Source organism: Halichoerus grypus, chromosome 8 (genome assembly GCF_964656455.1).
Source record: "Halichoerus grypus chromosome 8, mHalGry1.hap1.1, whole genome shotgun sequence".
Classification (NCBI taxonomy): Eukaryota; Metazoa; Chordata; class Mammalia; order Carnivora; family Phocidae; genus Halichoerus; species Halichoerus grypus.
In genome coordinates, this window is record NC_135719.1 from 56,331,276 (window position 1) to 56,344,156 (window position 12,881).

General features: G+C 36.8%; 1 protein-coding gene across 6 annotated transcripts in view; it reads right to left on the reverse strand.

Moving 5' to 3' along the window:
* TCF12 (transcription factor 12) overlaps positions 1 to 12,881 on the reverse strand; it is a 372,696-nt gene that overhangs the window by 222,312 nt on the left and 137,503 nt on the right. The gene's annotated exons all lie outside the window — the stretch shown is intronic.

Sequence of the window (12,881 nt, forward strand, 5' to 3'; positions counted from 1 at the left end):
AAACACATGGCTAATTCCAAGAAAATGACTAATTTTGAAAATAACTTTCAAACAGAGTTATTTTGCAATGTTATTAGACACATCACTCTATATAAATACCATGTAAAAATAAAATTTTAAGGACATTCCAGTAATTTACACAGAGGATCCAAAGAAAATGGCAAGTCCACCTTTTTACAAAACATAGGTATTGCCTGATGGCCAGGGATTGAAACTAAATTCCAGAGGGCAAGCAGATATACTGTACCACACTGGGAGCTATCTGATGACCTGGGATCTTGTTTCCCTATCTGAAAGTAGAGTATTCCTATGAAATGTACTATGAAAAGACTTTTGTAATTTGAAATGGTAAAAAGCAAAGAAGCAATTACCATTGGTAAAAGCAAAAATCCTCTTCTGATTTCTTTCAGTTACCAAAAACAGGTACAAATGTAGGTCTTTGGTAAAAGCAAAGTGGCATAAAGTGAACTTTTGGATAGCAGGGGATAGCTGTACCCCCTCTCCAAATCAATACCAAAGCCCTGTATCTAAACAACATTGTCAGGTGTTTTACTCCATAGAGGCACTAGAGACAGTCAACTCTTAAAAACAGGCTTGGCTGCCTCTCTCGGACTCTGATCAGTCTCAGAGCAAAAAGTCTCTTAATGGTACAATCCCATTAGATTGACTTTATACATTTCCAAAATCTGTGACTCACTATTTTTAACATGATCATCTTAGTCCAAGCCCAAATTTACATAATATTACACAATATTAATATTGTGTAAATATTAATTATGCAAATATATATTAACAATGTAATATTAATATATAATTAATATTACATATTAATGTAATAGCCTCCTAAAGCGTCCCCCTTCTTCTAGTCCTTCTACAGTCTGTATTCTTTACATAGCAACTAGAATGACCTTTTAAAAACAATCATGTCAATCCTATGCTCAAAATCTACCATAGGCTTCCCAGCTCATTCAGAATTAAATTGGTCTACAATGTTTTACAGGTCCTGCCTGCCACCTCTCTGACATTATCTCCTACTATTCCTCCTCTTGGATCAATCTATTTCAACAACATGGTCCCCTGTTTTTGCTCAAATACACCAAACAGGCCCCCTTCTTGGGGCCTTTCCATTTGCTCTTTCCTCTTCATAAAATGCTCCCCACCCAGATATATGAATGGTCTTTCCCTTAATTTCCTTAAGTCTCTGTTCAAATGTCATCTTACAGAAGGGTGTTTGTTATCTGCCTTTTCCCAACAGATTAAAAAATCCATGAAAATAAGATGCAATCTATTTTGTTCACTGTTAAATATCTGGTACCTAGAAGAGTGCATGACACAAGTAGGTACTAATAAATACTTATGGAAGAATGAATGTATAAAATGGAAACAAAATCAGTTTAATAAAAGCGAAGCTGAAACTGGTTCCCTATTTGTTAGCTTATCACTCCTTTTTTAGACAATAATCAAAACCAATATTCTAAATAACTATACTTTTTTGAAAATTCTGTGATAAGCAGTGAGACTGCAAATGACTCTATAAGCCAGACAACTAACTACTCCTGAAGAGCAAAAATTATTAACTTTTTTTTTTTAAAGATTTTATTTATTTATTTGAGAGAGAGAATGAGATATAGAGAGAGAGCATGAGAGAGGGGAGGGTCAGAAGGAGAAGCAGACTCCCTGCTGAGCAGGGAGCCCGATGCGGGACTCGATCCCGGGACACCAGGATCATGACCGGAGCCGAAGGCAGTTGCTTAACCAACTGAGCCACCCAGGCACCCCCAAAATTATTAACTTTTAAAGAAACTTAAATCCTCACTAGGCTTGGTAGCTAAACCAACACAGACCTTAAATACCATTAACTGTGAAATGACCTCATCACATGTTCTAAGAAAAATCACTTTGTATTCATTATAGTGCAGCCTATAGTACACTCCTATAAGAGGAATTTTAAATCAAAAATGTTCCAAGAAGATTCATATACTCAGCATGATGTTGGGATATTTACAAATGTGGTTAGAAATGTAATGAATCTCTTGATTCACACCCTTCTTTTGTATTTCCTTAACCAGTCACTCTTCACATGAATTTCTACCTCATCAATATTTCAACTATCACACTTGTTCTCTTCACGTATACAGTGCCCTGGTTCAGGTATTGCTTGTTCATCTTTTATGTTCCCATTTTAATCCACAGTTAATGTTGGCAGCACACTTATCTTGCCATAAACACAAGTTGGATCACATCCATTCATTCCACAAATGTGATCCTCTGCTGCTTCAGGAATAACATTCACACTCCTGAGTGCAGCATTCTTCAAGGTGGCCTTGATCTGCCTTTTCAGCTTCAGTACTTCTTACATCCCTTCAAAAACTCAATGCCCCCAACCTCATCAGGGTATTAATCACTCCCCAAACGTACCAAATTCATATACTACCCCTATTGTTCCCTAGCCCCAGAATATCCACCTTCATCTAACCCCCAACCTATTAGATTTCTAATTTTGATTCAGCCTAAGATCAAATGCCCCCTCCTCTGAGAAGTGTTCTTCATCAACTAAGTCTAAATTAATCACACTTCTTGAGAAGTTTATTTGCACTTACTCTGTCTTAAACACTGTCTTAAACACTGTTGGTTGTTTTCATTTACATTCTACCAATAAAACTTAATAGTAGGGAGCATACCTTGCTCATCTCTATGTTGTTCTGGTACCTAGCAAAAATGTGGTATTCTGCCTTCAAATGTTTACTGAATGATTAAAAACATAAAAAATTAGGGCATTCATATAACTGGCTAATAATTCAGTAACTACAGATGTGTTAAAAAGAAGAGATCCAAAATAGAAAAGTTATGTCTAGCAATCTAAGTAGATCAAGAATTAGTAAAAAAAAAAAAAAAAAAAAAAAAAAAAAAAAAAAACTTTTTTAAACAAAGTATTATTTTTGAAAGCAAATGGCAAATATGTTGGAGGAAACCTCAAAAGTGACCTAGTAACAAGCTTCCAAAACAATGCAGTAAGCTCCCGCAGATAGCTTCTATAAATTCCGGGAAAAATACAAACATAAAACAAATACTTAGAGGCTCTGGAGAGTGAACAAAACCAGGCTGATGTTGGATGATAACATAAACTTGAAAGAAATGACTAGAATGAGTGACTTTCTCTTTTTAATAGTTTTTAGGGATCAGAATAGGTGAGTTTCTCATTCTTAAAGCTTTATCCTGCACATAAGCAGTAGCCACAGCATGTAGGAACTAAAGTTTCAATAACTAACTGTCTTTCTAGCTTGAGAAAGAGGACAGAGCCAAGACAGCCATAGTCATCACAAAGTAATGACAGAATCCCCAAAAGAAGAGATGTAGAAAAGAGGAGTCCCAAATTTTTGGTATATCTCTGCACCAGTCTTGGCAGAACCCTGAAGCACATATTCACAGGGCAGACCAAGGCAGTATGTAGCTGAGGCTAAAAAAATCAAATTGAGATTTGAGCAGGTGCCAACCTCAAGCAACACAGAGTTTGTACTTTAATTCTAAATCCAATTAATGGCTCAATAGAACAAAGAAATCCAAACTCTTTGGAGGAACATGAAAGAAAACAATATTTCCACACAAATAACATTCACAGATACCCATAATACAATCCCAAATTCCTTGATAATGAAATGTGACCCAATCTCAAAGGAAAAGATAATCAAGGGAGACCAACCTCAGATGGCCCAGATACTGAGATTTTCAGAAAAGGACATTAAAGCAGATACTATAACTATGCTTAATGAGGTAAAGGACATATGCTCATAATAAAGGAAAAGACTGAAAATCTAACAGGGTAAAGAAAACAAAAGATAACAGATGTAAGCCCTTAGAAATAAAAGTTAAAATATCAAAAATCTTAAAAAGTAAATTCTAGAATGGGCTTAAGGGAAGAATGGTGACGACAGAGGAGTGAGTAAATTTGATAACCACTCAATAGAAATAATTCAATTTGATAAAAAGAAAAAATATTAAAAGAAAAATAAACAGGCCCTTAAGAAACCTAAGGGAAGGGGTGCCTGGGTGGCTCAGTTGGTTAAGCGACCGCCTTCGGCTCAGGTCATGATCCTGGAGTCCCGGGATCGAGTCCCACATCGGGCTCCCTGCTCGGCAGGGAGTCTGTTTCTCCCTCTGACCTTCCCCCCTCTCATGTGCTCTCTCTCTCTCTCTCTCAAATAAATAAATAAAATCTTAAAAAAAAAGAACAAAAAAAACCTAAGGGAAGATGTTAAAAAGTCTAACATAGGCATAATGACAGAACAAAGAGAACAGGAAAAAAATGTTAAAAAAAATAATGGCCAAAAATTCCACAAATGTGGTAAGAGACATAAACTTACCAATTACAGACACTCAGTGAGCCTAAACAGGATAAATGTGAAAAACCCCATACCTAGACACATAACAAACTTCTCACAACCAAAAATACAGAGAAAAAGTTGAAAGTGGTAAAAGAGACATATTACAGAGAAACTACAATTCAAAGTACTGCAGACTGGTCTCCAGAAACTATGGATGTCAATATGTGTGGAAACACATCTTTAAAGTAAGGGGAGTAGAGGAGAGCCCGGGTGGCTCAGTTGGTTAAGCATCTGCCTGCAGCTCAGGTCATGATTCCGAGGGTCCTGGGATGGAGCCCCATGTCGGGCTCCCTGCTCAGCGGGGAGTCTGCTTCTCCCTCTCCCTCGTCCCCCCATTCGTGTTTTCTCTCTCAGATAAATAAAATCTTAAAAAAAAATAAAATTAAAAAAAATAAAGTAAGCGGAGTGGAGGGGCATCAGCCAAAATACAAATATCCCTCAAGACTGGAGGTGAAATCCATTTTCAAAAAAAGAAACTGCAGTACAATAAATACTAAAATAAGTTCTTCAAGTTGAAGCAAATGTTATCAGAGAGAAACTTGAAAACTGAGGAAGGAAAGAAGAGCATCAGAAATAGTAAATATAAAAAACTATTATTTTCCTTTTAACTTTGTTAAAACATTTATATAAAAAATTACAGGCATACTATTGTGCTTCACAGATATTGTATTTATTACAAACTGAAGGTGTGCAACAACCCTACATTGAACAAGTCTATTTGCACCATTTTTCCAACAGCATTCTTGCAGTATTTCAAACTTTTTCCCTATTATTATATTTATTATGATGATCTGTAATCAGTGATCTTTAATGTTACTATTTTAACTTTGTTTTGGGGAGTCGCTGCACCCATATATGATGGTGAACTTAATAAATGTTTTGTGTATTCCAAGTGCTCCACCAACCTACCACTCCCTAACTCTCTTACTCTCCTCATTCTCCATCTTCGCAGGCCTTCCTGTTCCCTGAGACACAACAATATTGAAATTAGGCCAATTAATAACCCTAAAATGGCCTGTAAGTGTTCGAGTGAAAGAAGAGTCCCACATATCTCACTTTAAATCAAAAGCTAGAAATGAATAAGCTTAGTGAGGAAGGCATGTCAAAATACAAGACAGGTCCAAAGCTAGGCCTCCTTGCCAAACAGCCAAATTATGAATACAAAGGAAAAGTTCTGGAAGGAAATTACAAGTACTATTCCAGTGAATACATGACTGATGAGAAAGAACACCCTTATTGCTGATATAAAGATTTAGTGGTCTGGATAGAAGACCAAAGCAGTTGCAACATTCCCTTAGGCCAAAGCTGAATCCAAAGCAAGGCCTTTCCCTTCAAGTCTGTGAGGGCTGAGAAAGATTAGGGGGCTGCAGAAGTTTGAAGCTAGCAGAGATTGGTTCATAAGGTTTAAGGAAGGAAGCCATCCCCACAACACAGAAGTGCAAGGTGAAGCAGCAAGTATTGATGCAGATGCTGCAACAAGTATCCAGAAGATCCAGCTAACATAATTATGAAAGGTGGCTACAGCACTGGGTATTATATAAGACTGATGCATCACTGACCTCTACCTCCGAAACCAATAATACATTGTTAATTAATTGAATTTAAATTAAAAAAATCTTAAAAAAAGAATGCAAGAGGACAGTAGATACACAGAATGTGTGTTTTTGTTGCCACAGAGAACACTTTGTCTTAGAGGTGAATTAATGTTTCTATTTCTGAACAACAAAAACTGTTTGGTAACTTTTAATTAAAAGGCTCTTTTGGCTTTTAAAAAAAAAAAGGTAGCTAAAATAAACAACAGATTTTCAATGTAGATGAAATAGCCTTATTTTGGAAAAAGATGCCATCTAGGACTTTCATAGATGGAGAGGAAAAGTCAATGCCTGGCTTCAAAGCTTCAGAGGACAGGCTGACTCTTACGTTAGGGGCTAATGCAGCTGGTGACTTTCAGTTGAAGCCAATGGTCATTTACCATTATGAAAATCCTAGGGCCCTTAAGAATTATGCTAAATATACTCTGCCTGTGCTCTATAAATGGAATGACAAAGCCTGGATGACAGCCTATCTGTTTACAACATAACATGGTTTACTGAATATTTTGAGCCCACTGTTCAGACCTATTGCTTAGGGGAAAAAGGATTCCTTTCAAAACATTACCACTCATTGATGATGCACCTGGTCATCTAACAGCCCTGATGGAAATGTTTTCATGCCTGCTCACCACCACATCCATTCTGCAGCCATGGATCAAGAAGTAATTTTGCCTTTCAAGTCTTATTATTGAAAAAATATATGTCATAAGGCTAGAGCTGCCACAGATAGCAATTCCTCTGATGGATCTGTGCAAAGTCAACTGAAAACCTTCTGGAAAGGATTCACCACCCTAGATGTCATTAAGAACATGCATGATTCATGGGAAGAGGTCAAAATATCAACATGAACAGGGGTTTGGAAGAAGTTGACTCTAGGGGCGTCTGGGGTGGCTTAGTCATTAAGCGTCTGCCTTCGGCTCAGGTCATGGTCCCAGGGTCCTGGGATCGAGCCCCACATCAGGTTCCCTGCTGGGCGGGAAGCCTGCTTCTCCCTCCCCCACTCGCACTGCTTATGTTCCCTCTCTCACTGTGTCTCTCTCTGTCAATTAAATAAATAAAATCTTCAAAAAAAAAAAAAAAAGTTGATTCTAACCCTCATGAATGACTTTGAGCAGTTCAAGACTTCAACAGAGGAGGTAACTGCAGATGTGGAAATAGCAAGAGAACTAGAATTAGAAGTGGATTCTGAAGATGTGACTGAACTGCTGTAATCTCATGATAAAATTTTAACAGATGAGGAGCTAGCTACTTCTTATGGATGAGCAAAGAAAGTGGTTTCTTGAGATGGAATCTACTGGTGAAGATGCTGTGAAGATTGCTGAAATGGGAGCGCCTGGGTGGCTCAGTCGTTAAGCGTCTGCCTTCGGCTCAGGTCATGATCCCAGGGTCATGGGATCGAGCCCCGCATCGGGCTCCCTGCTCAGCGGGAAGCCTGCTTCTCCCTCTCCCACTCCTCCTGCTTGTGTTCCCTCTCTCGCTGTCTCTCTATCTGTCAGATAAATAAATAAAATCTTAAAAAAAAAAAAAAAGATTGCTGAAATGACAATAAAGGAGTTAGAATATTACAAAAAACTTAGTTGATAAAACAATAGCAGGGTCTAAAAAGAAAGACTCCAATTTTTAAAGTTTTACTGTGGGTAAAGTGCTATCAAACAGCATCAGATGCTACAAAGAAATCATCTGTGAAAGGAGGAGGCAATTGATGCAGCCAACTTCACTGTCATTTTAAGAAACTGCCCCAACCTTCAGCAACCATCACCCTGATCAGTCTGCAGCCATGAAGATGAAAGCAAGAACCTCTACCAGCAAGAAGATGACAACTTGCCTGAAAGCTCTGATGATGGTTAGCATTTTTTAGCAGTAAAGTATTTTTAAATTAAGGTTTTTTTAATTGTTTTTTTAGACATAATGCTACTGCATACTTAACAGACTACAGTATAGCGTAAAAAAATAACTTTTAGATGCACTGGAAAAGTTGACTCACTTTATTGCAATATTCACTTTATTGTGGTGGATGGAAATAAACCCACAATATCTCCTAGATGTGCCTGCATAACATTCTCTCATTGGAGTTAAAATATACTTAGAAGTAATACAAATGAAAAATACAGCATAAAGGAAGGCAGGGGTAGGGGTAAACAGACTTGTAAGGTCACAGGATTTCTGCATTTTATGTGAACTGGTACCAATATTAACTCTAAATAGACTATGAGAAGTTAATGATGTGTATTAACATTCTTAGAGAAGCTACTGAAAAAAAAAAAAAGCAGAGCATTGCTAAAAAGCTAACAAATAAATTAAAAGGGAGTCCTAGAAACAGATCTAAAAGAAAGAACCAAAGTATAGTCCAACAAAATACAGAGAAAAACAGAAAATAATTAGTATCCCTAAATCCAACCACACAATTAAACATTCCATTTTTGTCTAGGGAGGAAGACAAACAGAGAAGCAATCAAATAGATACTACTCCTTTCAATGGGAACACACCTCATTGCTCTGTGCGCTCATAAAGTTCATGGTGCAGCTCTTTTTGAACAAGACAATTATATTGGGGTTTGGTGGTGGGGAAAGGAAGATGAAAACATTACAACTGTACTTATACATTAAACAAAAAACATACAGTAGCATACCAATGTGAAAACTGCATACATAGGTTTTTAATTTGTTTGTTTTTATAGTACCCATTAGGATCATAAGTCAGTACCAATAAAGCAGCTTCTGCATAACTATCAAGTACATTTTAGTGGATTTTTGCTGATTACCTAACACAATTTGCTATTTAAAAACAGCTGTGTGAGCAATTACTATTCTTAACTTAATTCCACAAACAATTCTATTCATTTCCTGTAATGAGGCCTGTGTACTCCCTGCGTTCAAGTCTTAGACCATTAATTCCTGCAATGGCAACACACTCTGCCTCTCAGAAGAATTCCATAAAATTTTTCCTTCATATTTTCCCTATTTTTAAAAATCCCTTCCTCATATATTCTTTAAACTATGACTCATTTCTTTCTAGACTCACAAAACAAAAATTTACATTGACCACTTGCCCTCCTTACATTTTTTTCACTCACTCATTAATGAATCTCTTGTGACTATCTAGTCTCTTCCTAGATCACAGCCGCAAATCCAAATGCCAGGCACACATAAGGCTCTCAAGTAAATGTTTGTTTATAAGATAAAACTGAACTTTTTCAAATCATCAAAGGTTATCCCTAAAATAAAATACAAAGGCCCTCTGTTGGTCTTTGTTTCTTACATCTCTGTATCAGAGGTCAGCAAACTTCTATTGTGAATGTCCATACAGTAAATATTTTAGGCTTTGTGGACCATACACTCTCCTTACCAACTAGTCAACCCTATTATGTAGTACAAAAGCAGCCATAAATAAAATATAAACAAACAGAGTGGTTGTGTTCCAATAAAGCTTTATTTACAAAAAATAGGTGACAGACCATGAATCATATTTTGCCTACCTCTACTCTATGGCATTTAATCCTGTTAACCACGATGCCTGTGTGGGATTTGGGGACATTAACCTTTGGACCTCTATTTCTGCATAGTATCACTTCCTCTTCCGTGTGAAAACTAAAAATACCTGCTCTTCATCCCATGTTCTTCTCACTTTATGCTCTACCCTTTGGACAACTAATTCAGTTTTATGATTTTGACTGTCCCCTCCAAATGATGTTTCCAATGCACATTCCCAGCCTTAATCTCAGTTTTGTATTTTGGGTCTTAAATCATCAAATTCTTGCTGGAAACTTTCATTTGGTTTTCCTGCCATTACTTACAACCCATCATATATCTTAATACCAAATTCTCTGTATGTCCTTCATCTCTTCCTCATATGCCTTTAGACCCTAATTATTAATATTTCTAATACTGCAGGTAGTACTATAATAGTTCAGGTCAACTAGACTTGTAAACTGGCACCATCTCTCGTTCTCCCTTCTCTTCTCCCTCCCTATCCCTATACTGAGTATTCCTTATGAATATCTCCTGAGGCAGCCTTTCTGTTCCTTTTTATCCTGGGATTTCATGATATCCTACTTAGACTTTTTTTTTTTTGCTAGAGTCTCTCTGAATTTCCTAAAACACTATTATATAACATTTCACTAGCTTCTAATATCCTGCCCATGTAATCTTCCTAAAACAACCCTTTAAAACATATTACCTCAGATTTAAAAAGTAAACAGTTCCAGTACCCCACTACCAAGAAAATAAATCCCAAATTCTTCAACCTGAAATGGAATATTTAATCATCTGTTCTACAAATGTTTACTGTCAGTTGTGCTGGGTTTTGTCCCTCCTATGCTCAAAGCCTTTGAAAACCCAGTTACAATGGCCTCTTCCCTTCTAACCCTAAGGGTCAAAAAACTTACTAATTTCTTATTATGGCATACACACTCATGGTTTAGGGAAGATTCTAGGCACTGGTGATACAGAGACGCACAAGACACAGTAACCCCGCCTTCAAGCACCTGTCATTCAGTGTCTTACCATTCAAACTCTCAACTGTAACCATAAGGCGTATCTATAATACACAGTATCTATCATTGCTCTTATTATTCCTTTTAGCACTTCTACCTCCTCTACATTTAATTCTTATTGGTTTAATGCTCACTTTCAATTCCACCTCTGCTGTACAACTTGCCCAACCTCATTAATTTTTACTCAGTCCTCTTCAATACTTTTATTGAACTTAAAAATCTATGTCACACAGCACAGAAGTTATAATTATTCATAAGTGAACACCATTTAACAAGCAGCCTCCTATTAATTTAAGAGCACATTCAGTTCTTATTCTGTATCACCTATAGTACTGAATACATAGAACAAGCTCCATTAAAAAAAAAAGAGCTTTTATACACAAAATAACACTGGAAATTAATATAAGGGCAGGTTGTCTAATGGCAGTATAGCTTTTTACTTATCTACTTATACTGATTCTCCCCAGTCTCACTTAACAGTACTAATTTGCAAGGGAGCCTTCATAAAGGACACAACTGATGACCAAAACACAAAAGGAACCACATTAAGAAGACACTCAGCTGAGACCCCTGACATTATCACAGTACTCTAATGGAATGAACTAAAACTCTCTTGTTCACAATCATGTATATTTATTGTAGTACTATATAAGCAAAAATTAGTGCCATGTACAGATTTCTAAATTTTGAACTCTCATAATTAATGTCTAATCCATAAAAAAATAATTGAACTTAAGTCATTTGAAAATATCTACAACTTATAAAGATGAATAATTAGATTAAAAACCTACCATAGCATCCACCTTTGGGGCTGTTAAAACTAGCTGGAAAACTTGGTCACTGCCTATGTAAATAAATCACATCACTTTTGAAATCTTTACCTCAGAGTATTTTTAGTTTAAAAATAGAGGAGTGTTTATCAAAGTATTTATCAGCAATTAAAATATACACTAACAATGACTTCCATTAAATAACAGAATATAATCTTGACATAAAAATAAGATCTGTACACCAAATCTTACATATTGCCTGTGGGCATGTAAAATGATATACTTTAGAAAACTGGCAGTTTCTTCAAAGATAAAAATACACATACCCTATGATACAACCTATCCCTAGGTATTTTCCCAAGATAGAGTGAGGAAAAACATACAGTCACAAAGAAACTTGTACACTAATATTAAGGACAGCATCATAATAGCTAAAACTGGAAACAATCCAGATGACCACCAATTTAAAAAAAAAGAATAGGGACCACCTGGGTGGCTCAGTCAGTTAAGCGTTTGCCTTCAGCTCAGGTCATGATTCCAGAGTCCTGGGATCAAGCCCCATGTGGGGCTCCCTGCTCAGCCGGCAGTCTGCTTCTCCCTCTCCCTCCCTCCACTTGTGCTCTCTCTCCTAAATAAATAAATAAAAATCTTTTAGAAAGAAAGGGGGGGAGAGAAGGAAAAGAAGGAAGGAAGGAAGGAAGGAAGGAAGGAAGGAAAGAAAGAAGGAAAGAAAGAATAAAAGGTCTATAGTTTATTCATTCAAAGCCATCCTGTTTGGCAATACAAAGATATAGACTAGGGGTACACACAACAACATGCATAAATCTCGGTAACCTTATGCTTAGTAAAAGAAATCACATACAAAAGATTCCATTCATATGTTGATCTAAAACAAAACAAAATCACAGTGATAAAAATAAAGACAGTGGTTGCTTCTACAGTAGAGTTGACTAGGAAGTAGTACAAGGGATACTTATGGGGTGAAATAAAAGTTTATCAAACAACAAAATGTTCTAGTGACCATTTTTCTAAGGTATTCAATTGAAAATAATTATCAACTATGGACAAAATGTTTAAAAACTATTTGACGGAAAGGAAGAGTGAGCAAAAGGCAGAAATTGGAAAGGATCTGATCAGTGAAAAAAACAAAACCAGATGCACTGAGTAAGATCCAAATCTATATGGTTTGTCCAATGAAGACACTCCATAGTCAGCGTGGCATATCATGGTTGAACAAGCAGAAAGTTACTCTCTTCTTTGTTTAAAAATCCAGAAAACAGAATTTGGGAATGTCAGTGTGGCTGGAAAGTAAGGAGGGGAATCATAAAAAGGATAAAGTCAAGCCATGGTTGGAGAAGGTCCAAAAATTTATATTTAAACTCCCCTCAAATCCTTGGCCAACCTAACAACATAAACATAGGGGACAATACAAGAAACCCAACTGAAAGCAATACCTAGAAGGCTAAAATAACTGACCATAGATTTCAACTACTGGTACCACAGAGGAAACTAATCAGGGATGCTTGGTAAATAATTTGGGCTTTCTGGGTGCCTGGGTGGCTCAGTTGGTTAAGCAACTGCCTTCGGCTCAGGTCATGATCCTGGAGTCCCTGGATCGAGTCCCGCATCGGGCTCCCTGCTCGG